At 42.6% G+C, this 20,734-nt stretch overlaps 1 pseudogene; it reads left to right on the top strand.

The window, feature by feature from the left end:
* The window catches only part of LOC139559580 (dihydropyrimidine dehydrogenase [NADP(+)]-like), a 151,650-nt pseudogene that overhangs the window by 90,957 nt on the left and 39,959 nt on the right, over nucleotides 1-20,734 (top strand).

Raw genomic sequence — 20,734 nt, forward strand, 5'->3', positions numbered from 1 at the left:
TGGTCAAACAACTAAGAGGAATTCATTAGGAGTTTGGATTTATAAGTGTTTAATATAAATACAGTACCAGTCAAAAGTTTGGACTGCTCATTCAAGGGTTTTTCATAATTTTTTTGATTTTTTACATTGCAGAATAATAATGAAGACATCAAAACTATGAAATAACACATATGGAATCATGAAGTAAACTAAAAAAGTGTTAATAAAAATCTATAAATATTCTAGATTTCAGATTCTTCAAAGTAGCCACCCTTTGCCTTGATGACAGCTTTGCACACTCTTGGCATTCTCTCAACCAGCTTCATGAGGTTGTCACCTGGAATGCATTTCAATTAACAGGTGTGCCTTGTTACAAGTTAATTTGTGGAATTTCTTTCCTTCTTAATGCGTTTGAGACAATCAGTTGTGTTTTGACAAGGTAGGGGTGGTATACAGAAGATAGCCCTTTTTGGTAAAAGACCAAGTCCATATTATGGCAAGAACAGCTCAGTTAAAGCAAAGAGAAACGACAGTCCATTATTACTTTAAGACATGAAGGTCAGTCAATAAGGAACATTTCAAGAACTTTGAAAGTTTCTTCAAGTGCAGTTGCAAAAACCATCAAGCGCTTCGATGAAACTGGCTCTCATGAGGACCTCCACAGGAAAGGAAGACCCAGAGTTATTTCTGCTGCAGAGCATAAGTTCATTAGAGTTACCAGCCTCTAATGTTACCAATGAGTTACCAAATTGCAGACCAAATAAATGCATCACAGAATTCAAGTAACAGACACATCTCAAAATCAACTGTTCAGAGGAGACTGCGTGAATCAGGCCTTCATGGTTGAATTGGTGCAAAGAAACCACTACTAAAGGACACCAATAAGAAGAAGAGACTTGCTTGGGCCAAGACACACAAGCAGGGGACATTAGACCGGTGGAAATCTGTCCTTTGGTCTGATGAATCCAGATTTGAGATTTTTGTTTCAACTGCCGTGTCTTTGCGAGACGCAGAGTAGGTGAACGGATGATCTCCACATGTGTGATTCCCACATGAAGCATGGAGGAGGAGGTGTGATGGTGTGGAGGTCCTTTGCTGGTGACACTGTCAGTGATTTATTTTGAATTCAAGGCACACATAACCAGCATGTCTACCACAGCATTCTGCAGCAATTGGACCAATTGAGATGGTTTGGGATGAGATGGGCCGCAGAGGGAAGGAAAAGCAGCCAACAAGTGCTCAGCATATGTGGAAACTCCTTCAAGGCTATTGGAAAACCATTCCAGGTGAGGCTGGTTGAGAGAATGCCAAGAGTGTGCAAAGCTGTCATCAAGGCAAAGGGTGGCTACTTTGAAGAGTATAAAATATAAAATATATTTTGATTTGTTTAACACTTTTTGGTTACTACATGATTTCGTATGTGTTATTTCATTGTTTTGATGTCTTCACTATTATTCTACAATGTAGAAAATAGTAAAAATAAAGAAAAACCCTTGAATGAGTAGGTGTGTCCAAACCTTTGACTGGTACAGTATATTAAATATATATATTTGATATCCGGAGTGCATATTACAGTTACAACTAGCCTCCATCCCTTTAAACACTTTTTAAAACTCCAGTCTGGGGGTAGTTCACCCTCAAATCAAATCAACGTTTTTTGGGCAGTTTTTTATCACAAAAGTGGTCTTAAAAGTCAAGATGAGTCGACATTCCAAGGCATTTGCTGTGTAGATCCTGCTGTGCCTTAGTACCTAACTAACCTGTAAATGTCCTTGAGCATTGGAAACACCCTAATCACATTAAACTTACAGATGTATTTTCAACAAATACAAATACATTAAAACACGTTGGACTTGGTTTTCAAGTCTCTTTATGTTGTTGTGGCAAGAGTCAACCACTCAGTGACTCTTGCCACATGTACAGTAGCATTGTGTCAGTTATTTTCACTCCCTACCACTGGTCGATGCTAGTGTCACGTGCCTTGTTATTCCCCAGTATCTCCTGCTTACCAGCAACATGCCTTGCTATTCCCCAGTATCTCCTGCTTACCAGCAGCGTGCCTTGTTATTCCCCAGTATCTCCTGCTTACCAGCAGCGTGCCTTGCTATTCCCCAGTATCTCCTGCTTACCAGCAGCGTGCCTTGCTATTCCCCAGTATCTCCTGCTTACCAGCAGCGTGCCTTGTTATTCCCCAGTATCTCCTGCTTACCAGCAGCGTGCCTTGCTATTCCCCAGTATCTCCTGCTTACCAGCAGTGCAGCAGCTCATTCCCAGCTCATATCGCAGTAAACAGAAATCATATTGCTCTCTATTGTGTGCTTTGTGTGTCAAATTATTGCACTGAGCCTCTCCTGTCTCTCTCCCCAAGAAGGATAAAGAAGAACCTCAGTGTCAACAGCGCTTCTCTCTGCCGTCATTATACCCTGAACATGAGGGACTTTTTAATATCCTGTTCTCCCCTCGCCCGCCAAGCTCTCCCCCCGATCACAACGCCCCAGCCGCTTCTCGTCGATAGCATTCAGGGCACACAGCGCGATTGTCACAGTGGATATGGAAATATCCCAATGCAGAGCGTGCCCGGAATAGCTAATTGCTGTATGGCACGATACAGTGGAGGCCTTTACGCTTAAACTTGCAGGCGGCACTTCCATTAATTATAATTAATGAACTACATTGCATATGTTAATGCTTTTTTCCCTCTGATGAGGGTTGCTTCTACCAGGGGATGTTAATGAAGGACATTGGGATGAGATCAGAACCTGGTGGTAAACCCTTTGTCTCAACCTCGTCTCCTTCAGCGACTGACATGACAGTCAGCAGTTTGTTCTGCGGTTGAATGGGTTGCGGTCGTGGACATTAACCAGGTCCAGCCGGTGATTCATGTGATGAGATGTGATGAGGGTCCCAGGTAGATGAGTTCCAGCTGGTGATTAATGTGATGAGATGGTCCAAGGTAGATTAGTTACAGTGGTGGTTAATGTGATGAGAAGTGATGAGATGGTCCCAGGTAGAGTAGTTCCAGTTGGTGATTAATGTGATGAGATGTGATGAGATGTGATGAGACGGTCCCAGGTAGAGTAGTTCCAGCTGGTGATTAATGTGATGAGATGTGATGAGACGGTCCCAGGTAGATTAGTTCCAGCTGGTGATTCATGTTACGAGTTGGGATGAGACGGTCCCAGGTAGATTAGTTCCAGCTGGTGATTAATGTGATGAGATGTGATGAGGGTCCCAGGTAGATGAGTTCCAGCTGGTGATTAATGTGATGAGATGGTCCAAGGTAGATTAGTTACAGTGGTGATTAATGTGATGAGAAGTGATGAGATGGTCCCAGGTAGAGTAGTTCCAGTTGGTGATTAATGTGATGAGATGTGATGAGATGTGATGAGACGGTCCCAGGTAGAGTAGTTCCAGCTGGTGATTAATGTGATGAGATGTGATGAGACGGTCCCAGGTAGATTAGTTCCAGCTGGTGATTCATGTTACGAGTTGGGATGAGACGGTCCCAGGTAGATTAGTTCCAGCTGGTGATTAATGTGATGAGATGTGATGAGACGGTCCCAGGTAGATTAGTTCCAGCTGGTGATTCATGTTACGAGTTGGGATGAGACGGTCCCAGGTAGATTAGTTCCAGCTGGTGATTAATGTGATGAGATCTGATGAGACGGTCCCAGGTAGATTAGTTCCAGCTGGTGATTAATGTGATGAGATCTGATGAGACAGTCCCAGGTAGATTAGTTCCAGCTGGTACTTAATGTGATAAGCTGTGATGAGACGGTCCCAGGTAGATTAGTTCCAGCTGGTGATTAATGTGATAAGATGTGATGAGACGGTCCCAGGTAGATTAGTTCCAGCTGGTGATTAATGTGATAAGATGTGATGAGACGGTCCCAGGTAGATTAGCTGGGTCTGTACAGATCTGTATATGCATGGCTGGTGGAGCTGCTAAAGCACACTGAGATCTGCAGAGGAGATCCATGATGGATCGGACCCTCAGGGCCCAATTAGCCTTGTGTGTATGTTTGTGTGTGTGTGTGTGTGTGTGTGTGTGTGTGTGTGTGTGTGTGTGTGTGTGTGTGTGTGTGTGTGTGTGTGTGTGTGTGTGTGTGTGTGTGTGTGTGTGTGTGTGTGTGTGTGTGTGTGTGTGTGTGTGCGTGCGTGCGTGCGTGCGTGCGTGCGTGCGTGCGTGCGTGCGTGCGTGCGTGCGTGCGTGTGTGTGTGTGTGTGTGTGTGTGTGTGTGAGTGTGTTTGTGTGTGTGATACTTACTGTTTACTGGACCATCACGCCACCCAAGGAGGGATGCCTTGGCTTTCATCCAGAAGGTCTCACTAATCAAACTGAACTGGAGTCATGAGTGGCTTTCATCAACAGCATAAACAAGGACAGATAATGAATTATGTTTTCTTTTGTTTCATGTGCGGGTCATTGACTGGAGTACATGCAACACCCTTCTCACCACGCAAATCACACACAAAAACACACACACACTCACTCTGTGCACTACACAACATTGAATATTTCCTCTCCCCTGAAATAAAGGACTGCAACAGTAAAGTCGGATGTGTTTGTTTAGAACATGGGCTTACTGAAGACTGCATACATAAATAAATAGTATACTCCCTCACACACATGCAACAGGATAAAGCAACAGGATAATGCACACTCACACACATAAAGAATCAACCTAAATGATCACGTAAGGATTAAGATGTTTACTCCAAACATTAACATTCCTAAAAGGCCATTTTGTAAATCCTAGTGCTTTGTGCTACATTGCCTCGTCCACCATTCTCCCCTCCAGGCCTATGGGCTGTCATTACAGCGCAATTACGCTAGACGATCATTGGCATTTCATATTGGTGCCGTCAGACTGTCAACAGTGGTCAGAACCGGTGAAATGGGATGGGAAGGATGTTCCAGGCCATGAAACAGATGTGTATCCCCTGCAGTTACATTATATTTAATCAGGCAAATCAACAAGGTGCCATTTCTGCCACAATAAGCTATAAGTGAAAATGGCCATGGGCTGGCAAGGACCCAGAGTATATATCACAGAGCCTGAGCTGTCAAAGCAGTCAGTACTGCAAAGATCAGAGAGATGTCAGCTAATTGCCTACTAATTACACAGTAAATTGTCTAATTAAGCTAGATGGTTAATTAAGGGTAGGCCTAGAATAGCAGGCAGTGGTTGGTGGATGGATTCATTCTCCTTGTTGGGTCTCTTTGGGTGGCTGCTAGATGGAATAGCTGGGAAACTGACACTGATAGACATAAAAGACGGGAGTAAGTGTGAGATGCAATGCAGAGATATGGAGAGGCAGAGGATAACAGGACTGAGGTAGATGAATAGATAATAATTGTTGTTTGCATTCAAGTTTTTTTCTGCAGAAAAAAATAGTGTTTTTTCGGGCCGCTTCTGTCTAAGCAGTAATAATAATATTTTTTGAAATGGAAAATACTTGTCAGTGTTTTCTCAAATGTCTAAACCAGATATAATGTACGTAGCAATGATAATGGACTTATAAATCTTTGAGAACTAACATTCACCAATATAAAAGCTAGACAGTCAGGGAGAATCTAAAATTCCCAAAATGATGCATTCAGGAGAATTTCTGTCATGGCATGGGGCTCACACTGATTTTGTTATAATGTTTGAGTCACTGAGATAGCATAAACCATGGCAAATTGTGTATAATAGCAGAAAACAGCAAAACAAAAAGACTATGGCCAACAGGAGAGCCTCTAAAAATGTCCATGGTTACGCCCCCGCCACGCCCACCACTTAAACCCCATTTTGATTCAGAAAAGACACTGGCATTAAACAATGATATGAGATACTGGATGTAGATCTCATATGAGTTGCTACGAACAACAAGGCGTGTCACACAGGCCGCCCTCAGAACGTAGTAATAGTGGCTTAACTCCAAGCTCTGCACTTTGTGTGACATTTTACTTATTGGTCATAGTTGGCATGAACTCTCTCCCATTCTATGTAGCTAACTTGGGAATAAGCACATACTTCACGGTATGCCAGGATTGGCATCCCTGCCTAGTAGACATATACAAATATTTTCCTCTCTTTCTCAAATCAATATGTATTCGTCGTACACCGTTTCCAGCAGGTATAAAAAGTGCAGTGAAGTGCTTATGTGCTAGCTCCCTCAACAATACATTACATCAGTCGATAACAATAATAACAATAAAAAGAGTCAAGTCAAAAATAACAAATGGTAGAAGTAATAAAAGAGGTAGTAATAATGGAAAGGGAAAGGGGGATAGCTAGTCAGTTTTCCAACTGAATGTATTCAACTGTCGTTCTGCCCCTGAACAAGGCAGTTAACCCACTATTCCTAGGCCGTCATTGTAAATAAGAATTTGCTCTTAACTGAGTTGCCTAGTTAAATAAAGGCTAAATAAAAAATTATAAAAAATTAAATTAAATTAAAATGTGTCTTCTGCATTTAACCATACCCCTCTGAATCAGAGAGCTGCGGGGGGGGGGCTGCCTTAATCTACATCCTTGTCTTCAGCGCCCGCGGAACAGTGGTCTGTATTACACTGGATTTACAAATATAAAGTGGGTAGTGACTTGGTCACGCAGTGGAATAAATAGTATATAGTAGAACAACAGTGTTGTGTGTGCGTGTGTGTGTGTGTTGTACCCCGCTCCACAAGAGGGCTAAAGGAGGCTTAGCCCCTCAGTTGAAACTTGTGCCCCCTCAGATTTAGTTTTATGTCCCTATATAAAAAAAATAATATGATTGAGTGACAGGTTGATGCCCCCCAAAAAAGATATGTCTCCGCTGTGCTGTGTCAGCACGATGGACAGAGCGTTCAGCGTTGTGTGTAGGGGGGCTATGGAAAGCCACTGGGGCGGTTAGGTATGACTCCTTTGGGTTTCCATAAAAAGCAGCAAAGAAACGCTTCTCATCTCTGTGCTAGGCTAATACTAACAGCATGATGCTGCCACCACAATGCTTCACCGTAGGGATGGTGTCTGGTTTCCTCCAGACGTGACGCTTGACATTCAGGCCAAAGAGTTCAATCTTGATTTCATCATACCAAAGAATCTTGTTTCTCATGGTCTGATAGTCTTTAGGTGCCTTTTGGAAAATTCCAAGCGGGCTGTCATGTGCCTTTTACTGAGGGGTGGCTTCCGCCTGGCCACTCTACCATAAAGGCCTGATTGGTGGAGTGCTGCAGGGATGGTTGTCCTTCTGTAAGGTTCTCCCATCCCCACAGAGGAACTCTAGAGCTCTGTCAGAGTGACCATCGGGTTCTTGGTCACCTCCTTGACCAAGGCCCTTCTCCCCCGATTGCTCAGTTTGGCCAGGCAGCCAGCTCTAGAAAGAGTCTTGGTGGTTCCAAACGTCTTCCATTTAAGAATGATGGAGGCCACTGTGTTCTTGGGGCCTTCAGTGTTGCAGATATTTTTTGGTACCCTTACCCAGATTTTTGCCTCGACCCAATCCTATCTCGGAGCTCTACGAACAATTTCTTCGACCTCATGGCTTGGTTTTTGATCTGACATGCTCTGTTAACTGTGGGACATTATATAGACAGGTGTGGGCCTTTCCAAATCATGTCCAATCAATTGAATTTACCACAGGTGGACTCCAATCAAGTTGTAGAAGCATCTGAAGGATGATCAATGGAAACAGGATGCACCTGAGCTCAATTTCAAGTCTCGTAGCAAAGGGTCTGAATACTTATGTAAAAAGGTATTTCTGTTTTCACTTTGTCATTATGGGTTATTGTGTGTAAATTGATGAGGAAAACAATTAATTTAATCCTTTTTAGAATAAGGATGTAAAGTAACAAAATGTAGTAAAGTCAAGGGGTCTGAATACTTTCAGAATGCACTGTACATAGGGCAGCAGTCTCTAAGGTGCATGGTAGAGTATCAGGTGGTAGCCGGCTAGTAACAGACTAAAGTTCAGGTCAGGGTACTGGGCAGAGGCCGGCTAGTGGTGACTATACAACAGTCAGATGGCCTGGAGATAGAAGCTGTTTCTCAGTCTCTCGGTGCCATCTTTGATGCACCTCTCTACACTGGGATTCTCTGCCTCTAACCCTATTACAGGGGCTGAGTCACTGGCTTACTGGTGCTCTTCCATACCGTTCCTAGAAGGGGTGCGTCACTTGAGTGGGTTGAGTCGCTGACGTGGTCTACCTGTCTGGGTTGGCGCCCCCCCCCCCTTGGGTTGTGCCGTGGCGGAGATCTTTGTGGGCTATGCTCGGCCTTGTCTTAGGATGGTAAGTTGGGGGTTGAAGATATCCCTCTAGTGGTGTGGGGGCTGTGCTTTGACAAAGTGGGTGGGGTTATATCCTGCCTGTTTGGCCCTGTCCGGGGGTATCATCGGATGGGGCCACAGTGTCTCCTGACCCCTCCTGTCTCAGCCTCCAGTATTTATGCTGCAGTAGTTTATGTGTTGGGGGCTAGCGTCAGTCTGTTATATCTGGAGTATTTCTCCTGTCTTATCCAGTGTCCTGTGTGAATTTAAGTATGCTCTCTCTAATTCTCTCTTTCTCTCTTTCTTTCTTTCTTTCTTTCTCTCTCTCGGAGGACCTGAGCCCTAGGACCATGCCTCAGGACTACCTGGCATGAAGACTCCTTGCTGTCCCCAGTCCACCTGGCTGTGCTGCTGCTCCAGTTTCAACTGTTCTGCCTGCGGCTATGGAACCCTGACCTGTTCACCAGACGTGCTACCTGTCCCAGACCTGCTGTTTTCAACTCTCTAGAGACAGCAGGAGTGGTAGAGATACTCTCAATGATCGGCTATGAAAAGCCAACTGACATTTACTCCTGAGGTGCTGACTTGTTGCACCCTTGACAACTACTGTGATTATTATGATTTGACCATGCTGGTCATTTATGAACATTTGAACATCTTGGCCATGTTCTGTTATAATCTCCACCCGGCACAGCCAGAAGAGGACTGGCCTCCCCTCATAGCCTGGTTGCTCTCTAGGTTTTTTCCTAGGTTTTGGCCTTTCTAGGGAGTTTTTCCTAGCCACCGTGCTTCTACACCTGCATTGCTTGCTGTTTGGGGTTTTAGGCTGGGTTTCTGTACAGCACTTTGAGATATCAGCTGATGTAAGAAGGGCTATATAAATACATTTGATTTGATTTGATACACCTGTACTCTCTTCCCCTATACTGTCTTCACTTTCAGGTTGTCAGTGATGTGCATGCTGAGGAACTTTAAGCTTTTCCCCCTCTCCACTGCAGCCCTGTTGATGTGAATGGGGCATGGTCTCTCTGCTGTCTCATGACGTCCATGATCAGCTCCTTCATATTGTTGACATTGAGGGAGAGGTTATTTTGTAGGCGGTCTCGTCATTGTTGGTAATCAGGCCTACCACTGTTGTGTCATCTGCAAACTTGATTAAGTTGGAGTCGTGCTTGGCCATGCAGTCATGGGTGAACAGGGAATACTGGAGGGGACTGAGCACGCACCCTTGTGGGCCCCCCATTTTGAGTATCAGCGTAGCAGAGGTGTTGTTGCCTTCCTTCACCACCTGGGGTCGAACCGTCAGGAAGTACAGGACCCAGTTGCACTGGGCGGGGTCCAATCCCAGGGCCCCCGAGCTTATTGATGATCTTGGAGGGCACTATGGTGTTGAAAGCTGAGCTTTAGTCAATGAACAGCATTCTTACATAGGTATTTCTCTTGCAATGGTGATTTATATTTTATTTTAAATAACCTTTATTTACTAGTCCAACGCTCTAACCACTAGGCTACCTGCCACTCCATATGATCGTATCCTTATTCCGATTAAATTCAGCTTGATCCCTTAAATATTTCAGTCTGGGGGTGTGTTCTCTAGTCAACATCCAGCTTCTAGATGTCATCCATGTTTATATTATACCCCAGCCTCTCCCATCTGTACTGTCCATCTGCTGCCTGCTTACCATCAGGAGTGAGCAGTGAGCATCTTCCCACTCTGTCTCTCATGGCCTCGTCTGTTCAGAAGGCAGGAGGAGGTGGGAAATCGATACAGGGCCAGAGACTAGGCTGCCATCTTCTGGAAATTAGTGCCAATTTATTATGTGTGCAGATTTCCCCTTGGGGACACAGCGTGGGTGGCTCCTCCTCCTCCTCCCAGAGGTCTCCCCTGCTGCTGGCTATTCGGCTACACGGGGGGTAACTTCATAGTGTTACATAAATAGGCACATGGATACTCGCAAAAACTCACACACTCACAGAAGCAAAAACTCGCACGATTTTCTAAATGTATTCTCCTACAAATGCTATGGTCATATTGAAACTAAACTAGTGTTTTTCTTGCCTTGTCAAAATAATAATATTTTTGTAAGTGTCACTTTTTCAATGTCCCTGAAAACTGAATCTGTTTGCTAAATTAAACTCTGCCTAGCACCTAAACCCTGTCACACTGACTCACAGTTTATCTGTGAGACTTAAATCATAATAAGAAAAGCAGGTCTAAATGTACAGGTGAGAGATTAACATTATTGGTAATTCTATGGTTTTGAAAGTCTGCCTACTTACCAGTGAGTGGGAAGAACTTTATAGATGCCAGAACTTGATAGATTTACAGTAATAAAAACAGTTTTTATTGCATGTATATCACTAGTGGGCATTTTTTATTTGAGTGCTACATTTCTTAGATGTTTTGCTGTATGAGTTATCTTTTAATTAAAAGCTCTTAGTCATTTAGGCCTGATAGTTTGCTAATTGCGTTAAGTGTATTATTTGCGTCAGCTTAAAAAAAATAAAAAAAACATGTCAATCTTGGTTTATTTTTTGACTTTGTTGACTTTGTTTTTTAACTGTTCGGAGGTTTAGCTTCAGATGGGGTTACATGCATTTTCAAAGCCTCTATTTGTACATTTTAGGTCATTGAGTGCATCCTATGACCAGGCTTTTAGAAAATCACTGAAGTCAGCATGCGTTTGTTCTCCTGTAAGGGCACTTGATGATTAGTATGTCAATTATGGCCACTTAGTCCCTTTGGCAAGGGCACTTATATTTCTCCTGCAGTCATTTCCAAATGAATTAGTACTTATATACTTAGTGGTATAAATTGTCCATAATATGTCCCTGTTTATGATACCATCAGGGAGGTAGGTCACAAAATGACATTTTCACTCGAAGAATGCTCACACTACCTTGTGTGTGGCAAGAAAAGGTTTGAAATAATATGCGAATCTCAATTGTACACTTTCAGCACCTTGCCGTTAAATGTCATTCAAAGCTTTCTTTTTATTCTATAGTTTCAGAATATTTGAATATCTCAGAATATTTCCAAAAGGTGCCAAAAAAGTTTGAAACATGGGGAGCATGAATAAAGGGACTGATTTTAAAAGATGACAACTTCAGGTCATACCTAAGCATGTCTTTTCAGGTGCTGAATGCTGCAATGCTCCAGCGGCTCTGATTAAAAGAGAAAAAATAGATATTGAAAGCAATTTTCCACAGCCCTTAGAAACTCTGTCCACTGCCAAGACCGTGAGTATGCATGCCTCTCCCTCTAAATGGAACTTACAGGGTCATGAAACCACATAAGATGAAAAAGAGGAGGATGATTAGATTCAGATGTTTTATGAAGAACTCATAGATCAAGGTGGCGTATGGAGAAAAAAAATGTAATAAGTAAATTAACACGCATGTCACTTGCCCTGTCTGGATCTAAGAAATCAGAACAAAATAGACAAAATCGCCTCCCAATGTATTATATGCGCTCTACCCTTCCTCTAATGCCAGATACAGTGTCTTCAGAAAGTATTCATACCCCCCTTGACTTATTCCACATTTTGTTGTGTTACAGCCTGAATTTAAAATGAATTAAATGTACTTTTTCTCACCCATCTACACAAAATACAATGACAATTTATTTTTTATTTTTTTATGAAATACAGAAATATTTCATTTACATAAGTATTCACAACCCCTAGATAAGTATTCACACAGCTGCACGTCTCTGGGTAAGTCTCTAAAAGCTTTCCACACCTGGATTGTGAAACATTTGCCAATTATTATTTTAAAAATTCTTCAAGCTCTGTCAAATTGGTTGTTGATCATTGCTAGAAAACCATTTTCAGGTATTGCCATAGAATTTTAATTAGATTTAAGTCTAAACTGTTACTTGGCCACTCAGGCATAGTCACTGCCTTCTTGGTAAGCAACTCCATTGTAGATTTGGCCTTGTGTTTTAGGTTATTGTCCTGCTGAAAGGATAATTTCCCAGTGTCTGGTGGAAAGCAGACTTAAACAGGTTTTCCTCTAGGATCATGCCTGTGCTTGCGTTGGAAAACCTCCTTGGTCTTTGTGGTTGAATCTGTGTTTGAAATTCACTGCTTGACTGAGGGACCTTACAGATAATTGTATGTGTGGGATACAGAGATGAGGTAGTTATTTAAAAATGATGTTAAACACTATTATTGCACACAGAGTGAATCCATGCAACTTATTATGTGACTTGTTAAGCACATTTTTACTCCTGAGCTTATTTAGGCTTGCCATAACAAAGGGGTTGAATACTTATTAACTCAAGACATTTCAGCTTTCATTTTTAATTAATTAATAATAATAAACAATAAAAAAAAACATAATTTCACTTTCACATTATGGGGTATTGTGTGTTGGCCAGTGACAAAAAAATCTAAATGTAATCCATTTTAAATCATGCTGTGACAAAATGGGGAAAAAGTCAAGGAGTGTGAATACTTTCTGAAGGCGCTTTACATAACTAAACATTGCTTAAAGACCCAGTTCAGTCAAAATGTGGTTTTCCTGAGTTTTGTTAACTGTACCAGTCAAAGTTCCACATTGAAGAATAATAGTGAAGACATCAAAACTATGATATAACACATATGGAATCATGTAGTAACCAAAAAAGTGTTACAAATATCTAAAGATATTTGAGATTTGAGATTCTTCAAAGTAGCCACCCTTTGCCTTGATGACAGCTTTACACGCGCTTGGCATTCTCTCGAACAGCTTCATGAGGTAGAATGCATTAAAAGTACATTTGTAGAATTTCTTTCCTTCTTAGTGCGTTTGAGCCAATCAGTTGTGTTGTGACAAAGTAGGGGTGGTATACAGAAGATAGCCCTATTTGGTGAAAGACCACATCTATATTATGGAAAGAACAGCTCAAATAAGTAACGAGAAATGACAGTCCATCATTACTTTAAGACATGAAGGTCAGTCGATTCGGAAAATTTCAAGAACTTTGAAAGTTTCTTCAAGTGCAGTTGCAAAAACCATCAAGCGCTACGATGAAACTGGCTCTCCTGAGTACCTCCACAGGAAAAGAAGACTAAGAGTTACCTCTGCTGCAGAGGATAACTTCATTAGAGTTAAATGCACCTCAGAAATTGCAGACCAAATAAATGCTTCTGTCACGGCCGTCGAATGAAATGGACCAAAGTGCAGCATGGTGAGCGTACATTTTCCTTTTATTTAAAATGTCGCCAACAAAACAACAAACAAAGAAACAACCCGTGAAGCTTACAGGGCTATAGTGCCACTAACAAAATTCAACTACCCACACTGAAAGGAGGGAAAAAGGGCTACCTAAGTATGATTCCCAATCAGAGACAACGCTAGACAGCTGTCCCTGATTGAGAACCATACCCGGCCAAAACATAGAAATAAAGAAACATAGAAAAACAAAGCATAGAATGCCCACCCCAAATCACACCCTGACCAAACCAAATAGAGACATAAAAGGGTCTCATAAAAGGAACGCTGTGACAGCTTCAAAGAGTTCAAGTAACAGACACATCTCAACATCAACTGTTCAGAGGAGACTGCGTGTATCAGGCCTTCATGGTCGATTTGCTGCAAAAAAAACACTACTAAAGGACACCAATAAGAAGAAGAGACTTGCTTGGGCCAAGAAACACAAGCAATGGACATTAGACTGGTGGAAATCTGTCCTTTGGTCTGATGAGTCCAAATGTGTGATTTTTTGGTGAGACGCAGAGTAGGTGAACAGATGATCTCCGCATGTGTGAGGTGTGATGGTGTGGGGGTGCTTTGCTGGTGACACTGTCAGTGATTTATTTAGCATTCAAGGCACACTTAACCAGCATGGCTACCACAGCATTCTGCATTGATACGGATTCCCATCTGGTTTGTGCTAAGTGGGACTATAATTAATTTTTCAACAGGACAATGACCCAAAACACACCTCCAGGCTGTGTAAGGGCTATTTGACTCAACCCAATTGAGGTTTGGGAAGAGCTGGACCGCAGACTGAAGGAAAAGCAGCCAGCAAGTGGTCAGCATATGTGGGAACTCTTTCAAGACTGTTGGGAAAGCATTCCTCATGGAGCTTGTTGAGAGAATGCCAAGGGTGTGCAAAGCTGTCATCAAGGCAAAGGGTGGCTACTTTGAAGAATCTAAATCTAAAATATATTTTGATTTGTTTAACACTTTTTTGGTTACTACATGATTCCATATGTATTATTTCGTAGTTTCGATGTTTTCACTATTATTCTGCAATGTAGAAAATAGTAAAAATAAAGAAAAACCCTTGAATGAGTAGGTGTGTTCAAACGTTTGACTGGTACTGTATATTTCCACACTATGTGGTTGTAATAATACTGTTAAATTGTGAAAATTGTGATAAGAGCTGCTTGAAAACACCACTTGAAATGTCAGCCTGGTTTGGTAGGATGGAGTTTTGGCCTACCTAGTGACATCATCAGGCATTAAATTAGTTGACAGACCAATAAACTAATGTAATGATTCACCTATAGGTATAACATGGTAGCACCAGATCTATAGGTTAAGGTATTGATTGAACTGTTGTCTCCACTCTTTAACTATAATGTTTCATTCTTCTTGACCTGGCTGACAAGTCAGCCACCAGCACCGGACAGAACAGGGAAACAAGTGGACCACTAAAAACAAAAAGAGAGTGATTTAACTTCTTGTGGCTGGGGGCAGTATTGAGTAGCTTGGATGAATAAGGTGCCCAGAGTAAACTGGCCCAGAGTAAACTGAGTAAACATATTATTAGTAGATTTGGATAGAAAACACTCTGACGTTTCTAAAACTGTTTGAATGATGTCTGTGAGTATAACAGAACTCATATGGCAGGCAAAAACCGGAGAAAAAAATCCAACCAGGAAGTGGGAAATCTGAGGTTTGTAGGTTTTCAAGTCTTTGCCTATCCAATATACAGTGTCTATGGGGTCATATTGCACTTCCTACGGCTTCCACTAGATGTCAACAGTCTTTAAAACCTTGTTTCAGGCTTCTACTGTGAAGGGGGAGAGAATAAGAGCTGTTTGACTGAGGGGTCTGGCAGAAGGCCATGAGCTCAGTCAGGCGCGCCCGTGAGAGTTAGCTGCGTTCCTTTTCCTTTCTAAAGACAAAATAATTATCTGGTTGAAACATTATTGAAGATTTATGATAAAAACATCCTAAAGATTGATTCTATACATCGTTTGACATGTTTCTACAAACTGTAATGGAACTTTTTGACTTTTCGTCTGGCCTGCGATTTGTGAACTAAACGCCCGAACAAAAAAGAGGGATTTGGACATAAATGATGGACTTTATCGAACAAAACAAACATTTATTGTGGAACTGGGATTCCTGGGAGTGCATTCTGATGAAGATCATCAAAGGTAAGTGAATATTTATAATGCTATTTCTGACTTCTGTTGACTCCACAACATGGCGGGTATCTGTATGGCTTGTTTTGGTCTCTGAGTGCTGTACTCAGATTATTGAAACAAATATTTGAGGGAGGATGTTTTTCTTCTCTCTCGCTATCTCTTTCTTTCTCTCTCTTGTTTCTTCTCCCTGCAGATAGAATGGAAAGGGTCTTGAGGGAAGAGACCGTGTAAGTAACCGCTGTTTGGTAATTACCTCGAATGTGCCTCCTCATGGCCGGCAGCCAATCGTTGGTCGCCTCTGTGTTGGAGGAGCTATCGTCTTGGCAATGATATTTGATCTCTCTTTATCGTGTTGGTTCTCTTTTCATGAAGGGTTGTGGGGATAGATTAGTGCCCAATGGTTAACAGAAAACACCAAGGACCCAGTCACATATAGTATGTGAATCCTTGTTGAGGGCCCTAGTACATATGGATGGGTTTTTGTCATATAGGTTAGCCTGTGGTAATGGACAGAGAGGACAGTGTTACTGGCAACATTTTCTTCACAGGTGCATTTATTACATTGAGGTGTGTGTGTGTGTGTGTGTGTGTGTGTGTGTGTGTGTGTGTGTGTGTGTGTGTGTGTGTGTGTGTGTGTGTGTGTGTGTGTGTGTGTGTGTGTGTGTGTGTGTGTGTGTGTGTGTGTGTGTGTGTGTGTGTGTGTGTGTGTGTGTGTTCTTGTCTGTGTGTTTTTGTGTGTACAAACAAAAATAGACAAGAACATCTCAAGAACAGGACTACATGCAATGAACCATTCACTCATCATCCTGTTTGTTCATCGAAACGTGGCTCTCACGTCTGTCCAGATCTTTATCAATCTCATTCTGATTCCTTTATACTCACCGACTTTAAACAATTTGTCCTTACTTGTCTTGCACTTCATCAGGGTTAGGTAGCAGAGAGCTGCCTTCATATGTAGTTGACTTAACTCACAATGCAGTGCCGAGCTAAATCCATGAAACATTGCCCCGTGGATACATCCACGGGGCAATGAACGTAAAGAGGCAGTGAACACAGCAGATATTACAGGAAACAGATACATGCTCACAGGGAAACAACTGTTGGCTGTGATGCTTCTATTATTTCTCCACAATAGCATTTGTTTAGGATTATAAAAAAACTATTGCAGATTATGTCTGCATTACAATCATTAATGTCATTTTTTTCTATCTATGGTCTATAGATACTACATAAACCAAATATCATTACATCTATTAGTGTGTTATACTGTAATTGCTTGATATGGACTTGTTTTTTAATTAGATTATGCAAATTGGTCGCTACTAATTGGTAATAGTAACCAGAGCAGAAAGAAACGTCAGTCTTCAAATATCATTGCCTCTGTAGTAATTGTCTATAAGTAACTGTATATCATGAATATGAATTGTGGTTCTCCAGTCATTAAGTAAAAGCAGCTAAATTGAAATATTGAATTGCAGGAGTATGTCATACTAGATCTGCATTATTGAATGGCCTGTAGGTTCAATAGTTATTCCCATTGGCTTTGAATCAAATATTATATTCAGATTCACAACTGAAGCCAGTATCTTTGAAGTGACATTATAGTGACATTATAGTGACATTATAGTGACCATGCACCTGCTTCCTATTTGCATTGTCATTTAATGCTGTTCATGTTAGCAGGATATTTTTGTGACCAATTGACCTGAACATGAAAAACTGAGCCCTAATTATACTGTGCAGTTGCAGGGATTTTTCTGCCATTGAAATACTTGGGTGGGCAGTGTAAAAAAAATTATAATGTAGCTTTAAAACTGCAAAGATTTCTCTCGGCTCCATGAAGAAATTCGTAGATGTCACGCCCTGACCGTAGAGAGCTTTTTATATCTCTATTTTGGTTTGGTCAGGGTGTGATTTGGGTGGGCATTCTATGATCATTTTCTATGTTTTGTATTTCTTTGTTGTTTGGCCGGTTGTGGTTCTCAATCAGAGGCAGTTGTCTATCGTTGTCTCTGATTGAGAACCATACTTAGGTAGCCTTTTCCCACATGGTTTTTGTGGGTAGTTATTTTCTGTTTAGCTGTTTTGTTTGCCTGACAGAACTGTTCGCTTTTGTTCTCCTGTTTGTTGTTTTTGTTCGATTGTTTTTTTGGATTAAATCATGAACACTTCCCACGCTGTGCTTGGTCCACACCTTCTTCATACGACGACCGTTACAGTAGAATTGCAGGTCCCACAGGCCCTAGTGACTAACGTGTCTCCCTGTATTGTGCGTGGCACCACGTCAGGTCATGTGTTCGGCCCCGGACAGGGCTCCTTCCTCAATATCGAGCTGGTCAGTGAGAAGACGGCTGCATACTGGTGCCATGGTGTCAAAGAGCTGAAGGCAGACTTCCCCAAGAACGTGAGTTCACTCTTGTCCACAGATACCATTTTCATGCTATCGCGCTGAACCATACTGTAATGACAGAGAAACTCTCTTTTCACATAGTCCTTTCCAGCGCACTTCCAGTAACAACTGTGGTGGATGTGTAACCAGGCCAGCACAGTACAGCTCAGTTTGGCCTGGCTTGGTTCAGTTCAGTATTGTAAAAAGGGTAGTAGTGTGGAGACGAATTGATATTTTATTTACCAATTGAAGACTCTAACTTTCTTTCTCAGCATAGAGGAATTAGCCAATGTCCCTCAAACTATTTTTGGATCCAACTGCAGTTTCATCAGTTTTGAGGATATTTAGTCCAGAATGAATTACAGTAAAACATGCAGAGTCTGTCCCATTGAACATAATACCCAGCTTCCTGTATGGATGATTACTGTATATCTCTGTCAGTCTATCCCATTTAGCCTACAGTGATTACACTGTATTACACTGCTATGCTTCCACATCAAGCTCAGGTCCAGGTATCCTCTTTACAACTGACCACTTCCAACCTTCATCCTCCTGTTATTTCCTTACCTGAATGCCTGAGCTCCCTACCAGCCAGTCCCCTTGTCCCATCCTCCCCAAACTAGTTACCATTTCAGCAAAACATAAATATTTATATCTCATTGAGAGGCAGCCATTAATAATTTTCCTTCCCATATTATTCCCATTAATTATTTCTGTTTTCCTCCCCAACTTCCCAAAATGCTCCACAACGTTCCTCTACCCTCGTCAGCATGAAGTGACCTTGTAGGTCAAAGTCCTCGGTCCGCCAAGCGCAATCCGGGTTGCTTTGAAATGCGTCCTCGGCAGAGGCAGAACCAAACTCATCACAGCGCGTGCCTCCCCGAGGTTAAAGGTCACTTGCGTATGCCGCTCTGCAAAATGAATACTCAGAGAAGGGGAATGAATAATAGCAAAGCCCTCTCCAAATTATGTGAAATTGTTGGGACTGGGGAGGTTGAGACACCTCTTTCTCACAGGGACTGATTGAGACTGTGGAGTGGTCTGTCTGTATCGGGTTTTACAAGCAGCGGGCACACCTGTACTATTGCTACACTGACAGAGAGAGAGAGAGCGAGCGAGACCGAGGGGGGGGGGACATTGACAGAAAGAGAGGGATAAAGAGAGACAGATAGAAAAAAACTGACATAAATAGAGAGAGGGAGAGAGAGCAAAAGGGAAACAGAAAGTGAGAGAGAGGGACGTGGAAAGACTGTGAAAAGGTGCAGCCCCATCCCCCCCTTTTTTAATATCTCCATATCAGCAGTGATTGACAGTTGCCGTGGTGCCGGGGGTCCCTGGAGAGGCAGTGTAGAGGGTGTTGGTGGATGGGATCACTTACTCACTCTGCTCCATTATTAAAGAGATAACAGGAGGATCCCCCTGCTCGACTCTGCTAGACTGTGCTCTGCTCCTCACAGAGACGGACAGACAGAGTGGCGTGCGGGTGGGCTGGAGGACGGGAAGGCAGACAGACAGACAAACAACCACACGGCTCACTCTACGGGATGGAGTTTAGCCAGGACTATTCCGCTGCATTGTCTGTAGGTCTATGTCTGTCTCTATGTCTGTCTCTATGTCTGTCTCTATGTCTGTCTCTACGTCTGTCTGTACGTCAATCTCTACGTCTGGCTGTACGTCAATCTCTACATCCGGCTGTACGTCAATCTCTACATCCGGCTGTACGTCAATCTCTACATCTGGCTGTACGTCAATCTCTACATCTGGCTGTACGTCAATCTCTACATCTGACTGTACGTCAATCTCTAAATCTGGCTGTACGTCAATCTCTACATCTGGCTGTACGTCAATCTCTACGTCAGTCTCCACGTCTATCTCTCCGTCTGGCTGTACGTCTATCCCTACGTCTGTCTCTACGTCTGGCAGTACGTCTGTCTCCGCGTCTGTCTCTACGTCTGGATGTACGTCTGTCTCTAAGCCTGGATGTATGTCTGTCTCTACGTCTTGCTGTACGTCTGGCTGTATGTCTGGCTGTACGTCTGGCATCTAGATGTATGTCTATCTTTACATCTATCTCTACGTCTGTCTCTAGGTCTGTCTCTACGTCTGTCTCTCTACGTCTGTCTCTCTACGTCTGTCTCTCTACGTCTGTCTCTCTACATCTGTCTCTCTACGTCTGTCTATACCTATGTCTCTACATCTGGCTATACATCTGGCTGTACGTCAATCTCTACGTCTGGCTGTACGCCTGTCTCTGCGCCTGTCTCTGCGCCTTGCTCTGCGCCTGGCTCTACATCTGGCTCTCTACGTCTGGCTCTCTACGTCTGGCTCTCTACGTCTGGCTCACTACGTCTGGCTCTCTAAGTCTGGATGTACGTCTGTCTCTACATCTATCTCTTCCTTCTGTCTCTAGGTCTGGCTATACATCTGGCTGTACGTCTGTCTATACGTCTGGCTCTACGTCTGTCTATACCTATGTCTCTACGTCTGTCTATACCTATGTCTCTACGTCTGGCTGTAAGTATGTCTCTACATCTGGCTCTACGTCTGTCTCTTTACATCTGTCTCTTTACGTCTGTCTCTACACGTCTGTCTCTTTACGTCTGTCTCTACGTCTGTCTCTTTACGTCTGTCTCTACGTCTGTCTCTACCCCCATTTCTAAATCTAGATGTATGTCTATCTTTACATCTATCTCTACGTCTGTCTCTAGGTCTGTCTATACATCTGGCTGTACGTCAATCTCTACGTCTGGCTCTACGTCTGGCT

The sequence above is a fragment of the Salvelinus alpinus genome, chromosome 30 (assembly GCF_045679555.1).
Source record: "Salvelinus alpinus chromosome 30, SLU_Salpinus.1, whole genome shotgun sequence".
Classification (NCBI taxonomy): Eukaryota; Metazoa; Chordata; class Actinopteri; order Salmoniformes; family Salmonidae; genus Salvelinus; species Salvelinus alpinus.